We start from the raw sequence: 17,507 nt of genomic DNA, 5'->3' as shown, positions 1-17,507 counted from the left end.
TACAACGTTTGGATCTCATGATACAAACCACTGCAGATGGTGTCCAATGTTCACTAGAGATGATACAATCTAAGATTATGAGCATTATAAATCACACAAATAACAATAATGGTCATAGATTGAGAGGGTGTGGTGAGGGCGAGAGGCAAGGGGGAGAAAGACAAGGGGGAAAGGTGAGGTGATGAAAAGTGAAGGGGAGGAGAAGGGGGAGAGGCAAAGGGGAGAAACGAGTGAAGAGGCAAGGGGGAAAATGGCAAGAGGGAAAAGGTAAGGGGAGAAAAAATGAGGGGGTAAAGGTGAGGGGGAAAGGCAAGGGGGAGAGGCAGGGGAGTGGCAAGGGGGAACTAAGGGGGTGGCATGGATAGATGTGGGTGGAGAGGCATGGGGAGGCATGGGAGGAGAGATGTAGGGGAGAGGTGTGAAGGGGAGAGGTGTGGGGAGAGGCATGGGAGGAGAGTGGGGAGGTGTTGGAGGGGGAAAGGCATTGGGGAGAGGCATGGGGGGAAAGTTATGGTGGGAGTAGCGACAGTGGGACTTGCATAAAGGTAAAAAAGACAAGGATGAAAGAGTATATTTCACAAGCACACAAAGTGCCATAGGTCAGTATGTCTCAAGAGGCACATTTTTAAGTTGCAAAGTTACCCTAACTCTGTAACCTCTCTGACTCGAGTTCTCCAGTCTTTTCCAGCTTTAGCCTCCTTTATAAATTAGTGCTGACCTTGCCATTGACCACTTGGACCCTAAGCTCTGGCATTTTTTTCACAAGACTCTGCTTCTCTCTCAACTTGTTTATAATTCTCCTTTCCTGAAGGATAAATCACTTGCCTTATTACTTCCCTCTTTTCCCCAGTCAAATGTTGTCCTATCTGACCACTGTTACATCAACTGTGTCATTCAACAAAGTAGAATAACTTCACAAATGTTTGTTTTCTTCATGAGTGCAGAGGAGAATCTAAATCACTAAAGTGCAGCCCAGGATTGTTATCAGCATTATGGAGTTGTTATTATCTCACATATCTCATTATCTTGATGACAGCCTATCATGTCATATATGAGTGGACATTGGTTTAATCAAATTTCGTGGTATTAACACTGACCTCTCCAGTTACTTCTAAATCTGCCAGCTGCATCTTAACCTGTGTCTCGTTTCCTCTAATGCTCTCTCTTCACTTTTCCCTCTTTCTCCTTTCACAGAGCCAAAAACCCCCATCCTCCAATCAATTCCACCTTTGCTCTCTCATATCCTCTTATCATATCCAATTAACACTTTTGTCTGTTGGTCTGTACTCCTCCCCCTCCCATCTTCCCTTTTCACCAGCCTTTTAATGTAGACACCTGTCTGCCTTTTTCTCATACCTCCTATGGAGGCTGCTAGACCTTTCAAGTTCCTCCAGCATTTCTGTGTTTTTCCAGAGTTATACATTTTCCTGTTATTTTATGCAGCAGGTTATCAGGAAGGCAAATGGAATGTTGGCCTTCATTGCTAGAGGGATTGAGCTTAGGAGCAAGGACGTTATGTTGCAGCTGTACACGGTACTGGTGAGGCCGCATCTGGAATACTGCGTGGAGTTCTGTTCTCCTTACTTGAGGAAGGATGTACTGGCTTTGGTGGAGGTGTAGAGGAGGTTCACCAAGTTGATTCCAGAGTTGAAGGGGGCTTATCCTATGAAGAGAAATTAAGTCACCTGGGACTGGACCCACTGGAATTTAAGAGAATGAGAGGGGATCTTATAGAAACATAAAATAATGAAATAAGATAAGAGGCAGATAAGTTGTTCCCAATGATGGGAAAGACCAGCTCTAGGGAGCAAGGCCTCAAGAGTCAGGGAGGTAGATTTAGGATGGAGATGAAAAGGAACTGCTGTTCCCAGAGGTTGGTTGGGGGGGGGGGGGGGTGGGAATCGGTAGAAGCAGTGGAGGCTTCCTCAGTAAATTTAAGATAAGGTTGGATAGATTTTTTTTAGAGTAGAATTAAGATATATGGGGAAAAGGCAGGTAGATGAAGATGAGCCTCTCATCAGATCAGCCATGATCTCATTGAATGGCAAAGCAGGCTTGATGGGCCAGATGGCCTGGTCTTATTTCTAATATTCTTGTGTTTAAGTACTGTGGAAATGAAATCTTTTTTTTAAAGCATTGTAGTTCTGTCGCAGGATAAAATTAAGTTGAATAACTTAGCACAATTAGCAATATTTCAGGTGCTAATGGCAATGAAGAAATGATGTCAAGGCTGTGATATCATCAAAAATGCACAGTAATGACCACCCATGTACATCATTAATAAGCACAAACAGTATATGATGTAGAGATCATGTAGCTGAATTGGTCATTCATGTCAATGCATCCTGCAGAAACCTGATGTATATAAATTGGCTGCCACTTTCCCACATTGCAACAGTACAGCAGTTCCCTGATTGAAAGCACTTTAAAACATCCGGAAGTCACAAGTGCAAAATGCTCCATGAAATCTGTGGAGGTGCCAACGCTCAGGACAAGAAAATACTCCAGGGTTGTTAACTTGGCCTGCAACATCACATCACAGACACCTGTCTTCACTCTATCAAGGACATTTACAAGAGGTGGTGTCTTAAGAAAGCAGCTTCTACCCTCAAGGACCCCCTCCATACTGTGCCCTCTTTACACTGCTACCATCAGGAAGAAGGTACAGGAGACTGGAGATGAACACTCAATTGTCCCTCTGCCATAAGATTCCTGAATGAACAATGATCCAGCGACACTGTCTCACTTTGACTTTTTCTTGCACTATTTTTATTTAGTTTATACCGTGGTTTATATAAATGCTTGCACTATGAGGCTGTCATAAAACAATGACATGTTCATGTCAATAAATTCTGATTCTGAAAGTTGTTGGTTTTAATTTTGAAAGGTCTTTATCCACTAAGGTCCTCATCAGCTAAAGGAAGCAAATTCAAGTTTGAAATGTTTCGCATGAAATGCAGATACCTCTGCAGGGGTTGCCAACATTTTAATTTTTATTTAGACATACAGCACTGTAACAGGCCATTTTGGCCCACAAGTCTGTGCTGCCCAATTAACCCAAACCTCAGGTATGGACTCTTGGGCTGAAATGGCCTTGTTACCATGCTGGATGTCTAAAACAGGTTGGCCATCCCTGCATTCTGCCACAAGGAGTGGCATCTACATCTTTGCTTCCATTCTTAAATACGACTACTACTGCAACAAAATGTAAGGATGCCGGCTTCTTCTCTCGGCAGCTTCTGCAAATGTTCAAGTCTAAATATATCTTCAAGTGTACACTTCCTTCCCAAAGTCATCCAGAATGCTCACACAACTGCCACGCTTATTCATACTCTTCATTCATATTCAACAGCACAATTTTCATAGATTTCCTTTACCCACTTGGTACATCATTATGTGCATCTGCCCTCATTGGTTTGAATAATGAATTGGATCTCTTCAAAACATCTGTAAGCTGAGAAAGACCCAAGCCATCAAGCTGGAACACCCTGTTCACATGTGCAGATAATTGCATGCCTAAAACATCATCTTCAATAGCTAATGTTTTAAAACAGGATTTATTCGCAACTGTACATTCTAATGCATTTCAAGAGTTTACTTCAGAGCCTATCCCTTGCTCCTTGAAGATGATCATGTTGATTAACTCTTGACCAAAAGTTCTCCATTAACCAGTTAAACAGTAATAGTCGTATTCAAAAAGGTCTCAGAAGGTCAAGCCGCATCAGGACAAAAGGTAAGTACTTTCAGCACTTCCTCTTTTATTTTGTATTTCCAGCATTTGCAGTTTTTTTGCTTCAGTCATAATAAACTTGGAATCAGGATCATTAAAAGACAAAGTTATCTGCTGTCAACTGTTTTACACCCTTACCTGTGAGTCCAAGTCATCTGAATTTTTAGCACTGTAAGGGCTAACTTCATTGAGAGCTCTGGTCATCTAAAGGTATCCCAGCGTGATCAAAGTGTTCAAAAGGAAACATTAACATGCTTAATAAAAGATGGGTGCACAGCTGAATAAAAATTAAAGCAGTCTTATAGTTGTTGCAATCTGCGGATAACTGGTATCATTTGTTTGGCAAAAACCCTTGCCAAATTTCAAAGATAATTCATGAAAGACAACCCACCCTCTGCTTATTGCAGGCTGTTCTAATAGCCTTCCACACAACTTGCTTTTGTCAGACGTTGCCTGAGAAATCTGTCCATTGAGTCTGAGCTAAGATATGACCTGCATGAGACAAGTAGAGTTACATTTGCATTGAAGATTATGACTCTCCTATTCTTTTTGGCCGCACTGAAGAGCAGTGGAAAATCTCCACAGACATCACAAACATAAATCATCTAGTCATTGCAACATTATTCTTTGTAGGAATTTGCTGTTTATAAATTGGCTTCTACTTTTCCTACAATGCAATATTTCAAATGTACATCATAAAGGACTTTGAGACATCAAAAGGGAGCATGAAAATATATGCATCTATATTTGTTGGTGTGTATAAACCAAATCTGCCCTTGCTAATCTCTCAACTCATTTCCTACTAACAAGATTTAACCCTGACCTTTGGCTAAAACCGATCATCCTTGACAATACTTACCTGCTGAAATATTTTAAACTTTCCTTCTGACATCCTTAATTTTAAACCTGAGTCACCTCATCAAATCTGAATCTGCATCTGAGATTTTAGTTAAAATATTATCTCTTAACAAATGGCAGCAAAGGTGCTCATATTTCAGATTTATTGTCAGATTACATGCATGACATCACATACAACCTGGAGATTCTTTTTTCCTCTGGGCGGGGCAGAATTACTAAATATTGGTAGTGCAAAAAATAACTGCACAATGTACACATGTAAACAAATGAAAAAATGGACAGTGCAAGGAGGAAAAAAACCAATAGTGCACAAGTAAGACTCCTTAAATGAGTCCCTGCCTGAGTTTGTGGTTGAGGAGTCTAATGGGGGAGGGGTAGCAGCTGTTCCTGAACCTGGTGGTGCAAGAATTGTGGCAGCGGTGAGAACAGAGTGGGTACTGGTGGTGTGAATCCTTGATGATTCTTGCTGTTCTCCAATGGCAGCATTCCCTGTAGATATTCTCGATGGTGGGGAGGGTTTGGCTGTGATGACCTGGCCTGTACCCAATATGTTATGCAGAGGTACTGGTGCCTCATACAAGACCATGATGCAGCCAGTCACCACACTTTCCACCGCACATTGAGTTATTGGATTTGGAAAGAATAAAGCGAGAAGGAGATAATCAGTTAACAATGATAACACTTGATGTGAAATTATTGAAAAATACAAGAGTCTAAACAACAATGGCAGGAGGATAATGAGAGAAAGTCTCCTGCACGAGAATATAGAACCAAGGAACAATTCTCAATTTAGTGACCATGCATTTAAAACAGAGATAAGGAGAAATTTCTTCTCTCAGAGGATTGTTAATCTTTAGAATTCTCTATCTCGCACAGCTGCAGAGGCCACACATAAATATATTCAGATTTAATAGCCTTTTCAGATATTTTTAGCCAATAGGAATCAAGGTTTATGGAAATCGAACAAAATAATAGATTTAGATCAAAGATCAATTCATTTGTGATGTTATGGAATGGTAGAGTGGACACATTCTTATGTATGTGAAATAATATGGATTTTGACTTTACTGGATGGAAACAATTACATTCATTGGACCTTTCCTATCTTCTTTTGTTTGTCAATAGGCTACAGAGAGGAAAATAGTAAGTGAAAGGAACTGATCAAAAAAGAAGCAGGTACTTCAATAAGTAGATTCAATTATTTAAAGGATTTGCCTGAGAAGTCATTGAAAGTAGATTCAAGAGGAACTTTCAAATGGGAATTGGATAAATAGTTGAAAGAAAGAAAATACTGTATTACACATCCTTAGATGGGGGAGAGCAGGGAAGCAGAATTAACTAGAATATGCAAATAAAGAAAGCTGAAGAGACTCTGCAGGACAAGCAGCATCTGTGGAGAGAAATGTTTTGAGTTGGGACCCTTTTTTGAAAAGTAAGTTAAGAAGGAGAGATAGCAAATATTATCAGGAGGAACTGGGGAAGCCTGGGAGGAACCAAGAGGTAAAAGGATACTGGATGGATGGAGATGGGGAGGTGAAATGGTGAGATAGCACAAGGTGGAGGGAGGAGGGGGTGTTGTAAAAAGCAAGTATGGAACGGACTAGGAAAATAGAAACAGGTGAAGGACAAATGGAAATAGTGGAACCAAATCAGGGAGGAAGGTCACTTAAACTTTGAACATTCAATTTTTAAGCTTTTGGGTTTTAGGCTCTTTGGGCCTCTGATATATTGTTCTTCAAGTTTGTGTTTAGTTTTACCCTGGCAATGGAGGAAGCTGATGTCATTTTGGTGTGTTAATGGCAAAATGGTGGCCGGCATGCTAGGGCCAAGTGCAGGTGCTCAGCAAACCAGCCAGCCAATTCCTATTTGTTCTCACTGATGCAGAGGGAGCCACATAAGAGAGCATGGAGTACAAGAGATGAAGTTGGGGAGGATTTAATTGGGGTATTCTCCTAGAGCACAGGCAGAAATAAGCTATGTACTTTGATAACCTACAGATTCACTTACAATACCACAGTAATGGGCTGTATAAAAAGAGTGTTGAGTCAGCAGACTTGAGGGAGATTGAAAATTTGGCTAATGCTATATTAACAATGCTGTACTTAATGTCACCAAAACCAAGGAGCTGATTGTGGACTTCAGAAAGGGAAAGCCAGAGATATACAATCCAGTAAACATTGGGGATCAGAAGTGGAGATTACCTCAGTGACCTTTCCTGGACCCAACACACTAATATAATCAGGAAGAAAGCACTTCAGCACTCCTACTTCCTCAGCAATTTGCAGAAATTCAGTATGTCATTGGAAACCTTTACAAACTTCTACACATGTGTAGTGGAAAGTCTGCTGACCGGCTACATCAGGCCTGCTATGGGGGCACATATCTCTGAATGGAAATCCTTGCAAAAGGTAGTGGATATAACCCAGTACATCATAGGCAAAACCCTCCCCACCATTGAGAACATCTACAGGGAGCACTGGTGTCAGAATTCAGCAGCAATCATCAAGGATCCACACCACCCAGGTCATGCTCAGCCATTGTTATTACCATCAGGAAAGAGACTCACAACTCCAGGTTCAGCAACAGTTGCTACTCCTCCACCATCAGACTCCTCAATAACAAACTCATATATAAGCCTGATTTTTCTACCTAAACCCAGAACCCTTCTGAAAACTACTGATGAACCCTACCCTTAGTTGTAAGCTAGTCATGAGCATTTATTCACACTACAATTTTATTAGCTTATTCCCTAATGATGGAAGCACTCCTCAAACTAGGTATGTTGTTGGCAGACCCTCTGTCCCATGACATGACTGAGTTCACACTATTTTCAGGCCTAACTGAATGCTATCAGATATGTCTTTCACACCCATGAGCCCAAGAGGTTCATGCTCTTTTTGAGAGTAGGAACCGAAGGTAATGCACTCATCTGGGTCTGCTCTACATATGACCCTACTATTGAGGTGTTGAATGGTAGATACCTGAAGTTGCAGAATGAGGACCTAACGATGCACTGACTCAGTCTGCATTACCAGTGGCCAGGAGAAACCATCGATGACTACCTGTAGATGTTTGCCAAGAAGTGCAGGAATGAAGCAGCAATACGCCACATTCATGAGGAAGAACAGATCCGGGATACACTAGCCGTGGGGGTCTGCTTGATGTACATGAGGCAGTGAGTGCTTGAGTTGAGAAAGAAGAACCTGGCTAGTAATATTGAACTGGCCAAATCATTGGAACAGGCCAAACTTGAGAATGACGACCTTAAAGCCAGTGAGCTCGCCCACCCAGGTGACCCTTTCCAATGACCAGCTGTTCCCTAATGACTGCCACTTCCCTTTCCAGGGAATGCTTTTTTCTGCAGCAGAAGCCAGGATTCCCAATCTTGTTTTTCAGAAAAAGGCTAAGTGTGTTCCATCTGTGGCAAGAAAAGTAATCAGGCTAAACTTTGCCATGCGAGGGGAAGAATGTGGAAGTCTGTGACCTGCTTCACTCCCGAATCTAATTCCAGCCCCAATGTCTGCCTCAAATTCATCTGAACACGTTTGCTGTGTGACATGCCCTCAGAAGGTGGCAGTGAGGAAACGGTGCAAAAAGGTTCAGTGGCCATCTTGCTGTGACCCGAATTCAAATACATTTTTTAACTTTATTTAAAGATTATAATCAACTTAAAATGAAATATAAAAAAAAAAATGAAAAAAACAAAAATTATATATTTTTTAAAAACCACCCACTCTCCCACCCCTTCAGTCAGCTCCCTTAAGGGGAGCCAAATATAAGAATAATACAGTAAGTATAAAAAATATTTCAAAGTATTTCTAAATTCATAAACTCCAAATAAGGAGATCACATTTGAACAAAAAACAAACAATTATCATGCAAATTACATGTAATTTTTCAATAATACGTTCTCAATTCATTATGCCAGTGTATAATATTAACTTCCACATTATCTTTCCAAGTACTAGCTACACACTTTTGGGCCACAGATAACACTAGACGTACAAAAGCAATTTGAAATTTGTCCAACCCTAATCATTGCAAAGAAACTATATATCCCAACAAAAAAATCGATGGTCTAATGGTAACTTAATTTTAAATAATTTTTACAAAGTCAACCTAATTCCTTCCCAAAATGGTTGTACTTTAACATAGGACCAAAGTGCATGCAAAAAAGTTCTAGTGCATAAACAAGATTCCAATTTAATAAACCCATACTTTTTCAATTTCTCCAGAGTCAAATATAACTGATGTAAGAAATTATAATTAACCATTCCATAGCATACATTGGTCATTTTAGTTACACTATCATGACACATAGCCTCCCAATTATCTTCCGGGAAAATATAAGTTAAATCACTTTCCCGTTTAATCCTAGATTTCTCCTAACCTGGCTTACTCATTGCTTCTTGTAATAGTTGATGCATATCCGAAATATAACCTTTCTCAGGTACATAAAAAATTAAAGACTCAAATTTTGTCAACATGGGTAGATTCATTTCTATATCATAATTATCTTTTATCAAAGCTCTAACATGATGATATACAAATAAAGAATTTACTGAAATATCAAATTTCTCCTGCAATTGATTAAAGGAAAGGAATTGACATTCTTCCAAACAATCCTGAATTGTCTTTATACCCTTAAAATTCCATCTCTTCAAATGCTTATTAAACATTGAAAAAGGAATAAGCTGATTATCATAAAATGTTTTTTGAATTGTTAATTTACCCTTTGATCCTAAAGCTCTATTTCTTTTAACCCATATCTTTAACAAATGTTTTAATACTAGCATAATCCCCAACAAATGTAAACTAGTGCATCTCAACTTCAGATATACAAGCCATTTCCACTTTTGTCCAACTCGGAGGTTGGTCCATATCCATCAATTTACTAATAAATTTCAACTGAGCTGCATCATAATAATTTTGAAAATGAGGTAACTGCAATCTACCTAAGACATATTTACATGTAAGTTTAAATAGAGCTACATGAGCTGACTTCCCTTTCCATAAAACCTCCTGCACTGCTCTATTTAAATTCTGAAAAAAAAACCCTTGAAAGTAAACATGGTATAGACTGAAATAAATATTGAATTCAAAGAAAAATATTTATTTTAATACAATTTACTCAACCAATTAATGTCAACGGTAAATCTTTCCATTTAATCAAGTCCATTTTAACCATTTTTAATGAAGGGACATTATTTAGTTTACATAATCTGCACTTATTACGACTCCTAAGTATTTAATCCTATCAGACCACTTTAATTTTATAATACTTTTATATTCTGAATAATCTCCATCTCCAACTGGCAATATTTCACTCTTATCCCAGTTTAATTTATATCCAGACAATTCCCCAAACTTTAACAAACAATCTTGTAAATGTCTCAAAAACTGTGCCAGTTCTGTCAAAGATACCAACACATCATCTGCCAAAAATGAATCTTATATTCATCTTCTGCAATTTTCATTCCTTTAATCTTATCATTCTGTCATATTGTGTGAGCTAACGGTTCAATAGCCAATGCAAATAAGGCTGGCGACAATGGACAGCCTTGTCAGGTCAATCACATTAATTTGAAGGGTGAAGAAATTTGGCCATTTCTCACCACCCTGGCAATTGGGTTTGTATATAAAGCCTTAACCCAGCCAATAAAATAAGGGCCAAAGTTAAATTTCTCTAACACATAAAATTAAAAAAATACATTCAACCCTATCAAAGGCTTTGGTTGGGTTGGGTTGCTGTTTAAATGCATTGACTAAAGTTATCAATCTAAGAATATTGTCAGATGCATTTCTATTTTAATAAAACCTGTTTGATCTATATGTATTAACTGGGGCAAATATTTGGCAAGTCTATTCGCTAACACTTTTGCTATAATTTTATAATCAATATTTAATAAAGAAATAGGCCAATATGAAAATACTTTCAATGGATCTCTATCTTTCTTAGGAATCACAGTAATTATAGCGCTTAAACAAGATTATGGTAATGACTGTTCTTCCGTTACTTGCTGCAAATCATCTCCAAACACAGAAGATAAATCTTCATAAAATACTTTATAAAATTCAGCTGAAAGACCATTGTCTCCTGTTGACTTTCCATTTAGCATCTCCTGTTTAGCCTCCTTAATATCAAAATCCATGAATGGAACTTCCAATTTTTTAACCTCTTCCACCCCTAAAACAGGTAAATTTAATTTAGATAATAAGATTCAATGAAACCAGTGTCCTGCTTTCCCTCAGAAGTATATAATTTTTGGTAAAATGAATAAAACTGGTCATTAATTTCCTAAGGTTTATGGGTAACTATTGAATTCTTTTTCACAGCATTAATAGTTCGTTATGGCTGTTTTGTTTTTAATTACCATGCTAATATTTTATGAATTCTCTCACCTAATTCATAATAACATTGCTTAGATTGATTAAGTAGGCGCTCATACTGATGTTTGTAATGTATTATACACAACTTTAACTTCATTAAAGCAGCTTTTTTTAATCTTCTGTAACAGCATTCTGAAATTCCATTTCCAACTCAGTAATTTGTTTTTCTAACATTAAACTTTTTGCTACATATTGCTTTTTATCTTTCGTAGTATAACTAATGATTTGCCCTCGTAAATATGCTTTCAAAGCATCCTACAGTACAAAATTACTACTTTCTGATTTAACATTCTCAACCAAAAATAATGTAATCTGATCCTTAACAAAAGGAATAAACTCTGGTTCCTTCAACAGCATTGTATTAAATCTCCATCTGTAAAATTATTGTACTACCTCTGAACTCACAAAAGAAAAAAATAACATAGAATGATCAAATATAGCTCAGCTTTTATATTCAACCTGCAATACTCTACCCAACAAATGTGCCAAAATCAAAAAAAATTCTGTTCTAGAAAATTAGTCATGTCTAGACGAATGAAAAGAAAAATCATTCTCTGTAGGGTTACTCTCCTCCAAACATCAACCAAATTCAAATCTTTCATCAAAGCTCCTATTTGTGTTGCTACCTTCAATTTCCTTATACTTTTTGGAGATCCATCCAATAAAGGGTCCAAAAAATAATTAAAATCTCCCCCTACCAGAATATTATTATTGGCCTGATTTAACAACAAAAATGCTTCTGACATGAATCATTCATTGTCTACATTACGCGTATAAATATTTAACATTAACCATCAAAACCCTACCAGCATTTCCTTCAAACAATTCTAACTCAAACAGTAATTTCTTATGAATAAAATCACACAACCCCATGCCTTAGAATCAAAAGAAGAAGAGAACAATGACCAACCCACTCTCTCTTCAATTTTAAATCCGCTTTTTCGGTCAAATATGTTTCTTGTAAGGAAGCAATATCAACTTTCATTTTTCTTATATAAGCCAAAACTCATTTACACTTAATTGGGATATTCAAACCCTGGACATTAAATGTTGCAAAATTCAAATTAGACATTTCTAAATCTAATAATATATCCCACCACTATAAAATAATGCTCCTCTTCTATGTTTCATAATATTCTCTTCTTCTTTGGCTCTGCTTCATGGATGAATATTTATGGAGGGGTATGTCCACGTCTGCTGCAGGCTCGTTGGTGACTGACAAGTCTGATGCGGGACAGGCAGGCACAGTTGCAGCGGTTGCAAGGGAAAATTGGTTGGTTGGGGTTGGGTGTTGGGTTTATTCTCCTTTGTCTTTTGTCAGTGAGGTGGGCTCTGCGGTCTTCTTCAAAGGAGATTGCTGCCCGCCGAAATGTGAGGCTCCAAGATGCACGGTTGGAGGCGATATCAGCTCATTAGCGGTGGTCAATGTGGCAGGCACCAAGAGATTTCTTTAAGCAGTTCTTATACCTCTTCTTTGGTGCACCTCTGTCTCAGTGGCCAGTGGAGAGCTCGCCATATAACACGATCTTGGGAAGGTGATGGTCCTCCATTCTGGAGATCTGACCCACCCAGCGCAGTTGGGTCTTCAGCAGCGTGGATTCGATACTTGTGGACTCAGCCATCTCGAGTACTTCGATGTTGGTGATGAAGTCACTCCAATGAATGTTGAGGATGGAGCGGAGCAGATGGAAGCGTTCTAGGAGCCGTAGGTGATGCCGGTAGAGAACCCACGATTCGGAGCCGAACAGGAGCGTGGGTATGACAATGGCTCCGTACATGCTAATATTTGTGTGTTTCTTCAGGTGGTTGTTTCTCCAGACACTTTTGTGTAGTCTTCCAAAGGCACTATTTGACTTGGCGAGTCTGTTGTCTATCTTGTGGTCGATCCTTGTATCAGATGAAATGGTGCAGTCGAGGTAGGTAAACTGGTTGACCGTTTTGAGTTTTGTGTGCCCGATGGAGATGTGGGGGGGCTGGTAGTCATGATGGGGTGCTGGCTGATGGAGGACCTCAGTTTTCTTCAATCTGACTTCCAGGCCAAACATTTTGGCAGTTTCCGCAAAGCAGGATGTCATGCGCTCCACACGAGATGTGCTCCACACCAGGGTCTTGCCCAGTGCGGAATGCTACACTGACCACCGGCTTGTTCACTGCAAGCTCAACCTTCACTTCAAGCCAAAGTTCAAGAACAGTGGAGTCCCCAGAAAGAGGTTCAATGTTGGAAACTTGCAGTCAGATGAAGTGAAAGGAGACTTCCAGGCAAACCTCCAAGCAAAGCTCGAGGATGCAAATTGCCTCACGGACACATCTCCTGAAATCCTCTGGGATCAGCTGAAAATGGCCATACTGCAATCCACTAAAGAGGTACTGGGCTTCTTCTCCAGGAAAAAACAAGGACTGGTTTGATGAAAACAACCAGGAAATCCAGGAGCTGCTGGCAAAGAAGAGATCTGCCCACCAGGCTCACCTTGCAAAGCCTTCCTAGCCAGAGAAAAAACTAACCTTCTGCCTCGCATGCAGCCATATTCAGCGCAAACTCTGGGAGATCCAAAATGAGTGGTGGACTAGCCTCGCCAAATGAACCCAGCTTAGCACCGACATTGGCGACTTCAGGGGTTTCTATGAGCTGTGTACGGCCCCTCAACCCAAGTCCAAAGCCCTCTGTGCAGCTCAGACGGTGAAGTCCTCCTCAGCGACAAGATCTCCATCCTCAATCGATGGTCAGAACACTTCCAATCTCTTTTCAGTGACAACCGCTCAGTCCAAGAATCCACCCTGCTCCAGCGCCCTCAACAGCCCTTGAGTCTAGAGCTGGATGAGGTCCTTATCCGGGAAGAGACATATAAGGCAATTGAACAACTGAAAAGTGGCAAAGCAGCAGGTATGGATGGAATCCCCCCCCAGAGGTCTGGAAGGCTGGCAGCAAAACTCTGCATACCAAACTGCATGAGTTTTTCAAGCTCTGCTGGGACTAAGGAAAGCTGCCTTGGGACCTTCGTGATGCCATCATCATCACCCTGTACAAAAACAAAGGTGAGAAATCAGACTGCTCAAACTACAGGGGAATCACGCTGCTTTCCACTGCAGGCAAAATATTCGCTAGGATTCTCCATAATAGACTAATACCTAGTGTCACCGAAAATGTTCTCCCAGAATTACAGTGCGGCTTTCACCCAAACAGAGAAACAACTGACATGGCCTTTGCCCTCAGACAGCTCCAAGAAAAGTGCAGAGAACAAAACAAAGGACTCTACATCACCTTTGTTGACCTCACCAAAGCCTTTGACACCGTGAACAGGAAATGGCTTTGGCAAAACTAGAGTGCCTCGGATGCCCCCCCAAGTTCCTCAACATGGTTATCCAACTGCACGAAAACCAACAAGGTCGGGTCAGATACAGCAATAAGCTCTCAGAACCCTTCGCCATTAACAATGGCATGAAGCAAGGCTGTGTTCTCGCACCAACCCTCTTTACTATCTTCTTCAGCATGATGCTGAAACAAGCCATGAAAGACCTCAACAATGAAGTTGCTGTTTACATCTGGTACCACATGGATGGCAGTCTCTTCAATCGAGGCACCTGAATGCTCACACCAAGACACAAGAGAAACTTCTCCACCAACTACTCTTTGCAGACAATGCCGCTTTAGTTGCCCATTCAGAGACAGCTCTCCAGTGTATGACGTCCTGTTTTGCGGAAACTGCCAAAAAAAATTCTAATCCCCCCTACAAAAAAATATTCCAAAAACAAAACAAACTACTAAAAGGTAGTAGCCCCCGAACATTCTGGGTGTGGTAAAGCCCACTAGTGGCAGGTGACTAAAGTTTGTAGTGTCATTCACCCCCCCCCAGTCAGACTTTCACAAAGTACATAAACAAGAACATTCAACTGAATGATTCCAGTCCCAATGATTGTTCCAGATACTAAATATTGAGGATTTTGCATCAATTCAACTTTTTTTCTCATTCTTTCCATGTTTTCTATTCTTCCCATTTTCATTGCCATTTACCCTCTTCTTAGGTGACAATAGTGGCGACCGTCCATTTCCTCATAGATCTGGCAATGAATTAGCAAAGATTAATGCACTGTGATCATTTTCAAAAATCTGAGCTTGGAAGTTCCCATAAAAATCTTTCAATACAGCCAGATAACGAAAAACAAATTTATATCCCTTTCTCCACAATACTTCTTTAGCCGAGTTAAATTCTTGGCACCTTCTAATAATTTCTTAACTTAAATCTGTGTAAAAAATCACCCTATTTTAAATTATCTTTGGAGCCTGATTTTGTCGTGCTTTCTGCACTGCCATTCGCAGTATAATTTCTCTGTCCTGATATTTCAAACAATGAATCAAAACTAGTCGCAGTGGTTGGCCTGGGAATGGTTTCTTCCTTAATGCTCTATGAACCTGATGTAACTCCAGACCATCTGGAAAAAATTATTTGCGCAACACTTCTGGGATCCATTTCTTAAAAAACTTTACCATGTCCAAACCTTCTATATCTTCCGGCGGACCTACTATTTTGACATTATTTCTTCGACTTTTAGTTTCTAATGAATCAATCTTCTTCAATAATTCCTTCTTCTGAATCCCCCAATCCACAAAAGAATACTGAATTTTTTCCATTTTTTCTCTATTACACTCCACTTGATTCTTGAATTCAAAAAAAGCCTCTTTAGTCTTTTTAAAGATATCTTGTACAGTGTCCACTGATCTTATACATCTGCTAACATCACTTTTAACTACAGTAATACCTTGCTTCACAAAGGTTATTTGTTCACGCATAGTGTTCATTTTAGTTCTCATTTCCAGAAATCCTTGAGTCATCTGAGTAGACATCTACATTGACATATTTTCCATTTGCTGAGATATCACTTCCAGAATTGTAAACACAGAATCCATTCCAGGTTCAATCAGCACCCTTTGAGGCCTACCTTCTTTAGCTTCAGTCCCCAGTTCTTCAAATTCTAATAAGGTTGAACTCTCTTCCTCCTCAAGAGCAATAGGTCTTCTTCTGGTGCTGCTGCATGTCTGGACACCCAACAAAGGCATGCCGACCTCATCAACCCACCATCGTTCAGGCTTCCCCACAGCCCACACCTTAACCATTAGTTCATGGATCCGCGGCACCGCACATGCCCATCAAGGTAATCGACCTCACAGGTGCGTCTTCCAACGCTACACTGCATGGTCTAGGACCACCCCAAGCAATGTTGTGGGCTCGCGGGCCTGCCCTCGCTTGGCCAGCCTGCCCACGCGCCCAGACTCATGAGCACATGAATCTGAACTGGCCGATCCTGTCACTGTGCTGGCACCATCTTGCAGGTGTGCAAGAGACCTGGCGTAATACTTAACCGGGCAGGAGTCCGCTGAGGATTGGGGGCTCTAGTTGATGGCTCCTTGGTTTCAACTTGGTAAGTAGGCCTCAATTCTTCATCACTTTTGTAAGGTAATTTCTTTTGCAACTGAGCTTTTGATTTTTTTCAAGTTTGCAGACATTTCAATCCTCCAATCTTCCGAAGTCTATAAACAATATTTTTAACCACTTTTATAATATTCTAAATGGGGAAGGGTGGAACGACACATCTACCCTCTACGCCATCTTGCCACGCCCCCTTCTACCCTCTACGCCATCTTGCCATGCCCCCCCGAATTCAAACTCCACACCATCTTGCACTGCCATGAGGTCAACACCATCTTACCCATGCAGGGCAACCTAGGCCAGTGGGGGCCACTCAGGTGAAGAGCATGAAGTCTCCTAGCCTCAATGATCCTAGAGCAGGACAGATCTCACCAGCTCAGCAACTCCATAGTGACTGTGAAGGTAAATGGATATTCCTCTAAGTGCCTAATCGACACAGGCTCTACTGAAAGCTTCATAGACTCACGGACTGTGCAAAAATATGACCTGAAGATGTATCCTTCCAATTACTCCATATTCCTCATGTCTCATTCATATTTACATGTGTTCAAGAACATTGTACAGTACATCTGTCATTTGAAGATGGGAATTCTGTAAATTTTGTTTGTATATTCTAGATGAACTATATGCTCTGGTGTTGTTGGGTCTGGACTTCTTGTTTCAACTTAAAAGTGTGACCTTCAAGTATTCTGGTCCCCTGCCCCAATAATAGTTTAGAGCAGACGGCCCCTAAAATAGGAACCCAGATGCAACACCCCTCTTTTCTTCCCAGACTGCAAATCTATAACTACTAGAAGCAGGAGGTACAGTGCAGAAGACCGAGAGGTTATAAGGTCAGAGACAATGTCTGCTGGGTCAAGGTATCATCGAACCTAGCACCAGATGATGTAGAGTGCAGGTGGTAGTGGTAAAGGTGGAAAACAAGTCCAGGCTAGCCAAACTATTAATTGGTGCATACTCCAGGATGCATACCCCCTCTATCGTATTTCGGACATCATGATGATATTGTGTAATTTTGGGTCTATCACCAGCTGCCAATCCATTCAAAGGACTGTCCATATATGGCATTTGCTGTTAACAGTCATCAATTCTGGAAGGTCCCTTTC

Source organism: Narcine bancroftii (assembly GCF_036971445.1).
Source record: "Narcine bancroftii isolate sNarBan1 chromosome 12 unlocalized genomic scaffold, sNarBan1.hap1 SUPER_12_unloc_2, whole genome shotgun sequence".
In the NCBI taxonomy this organism is placed as follows: Eukaryota; Metazoa; Chordata; class Chondrichthyes; order Torpediniformes; family Narcinidae; genus Narcine; species Narcine bancroftii.
This window is presented reverse-complemented; position numbering follows the sequence as displayed.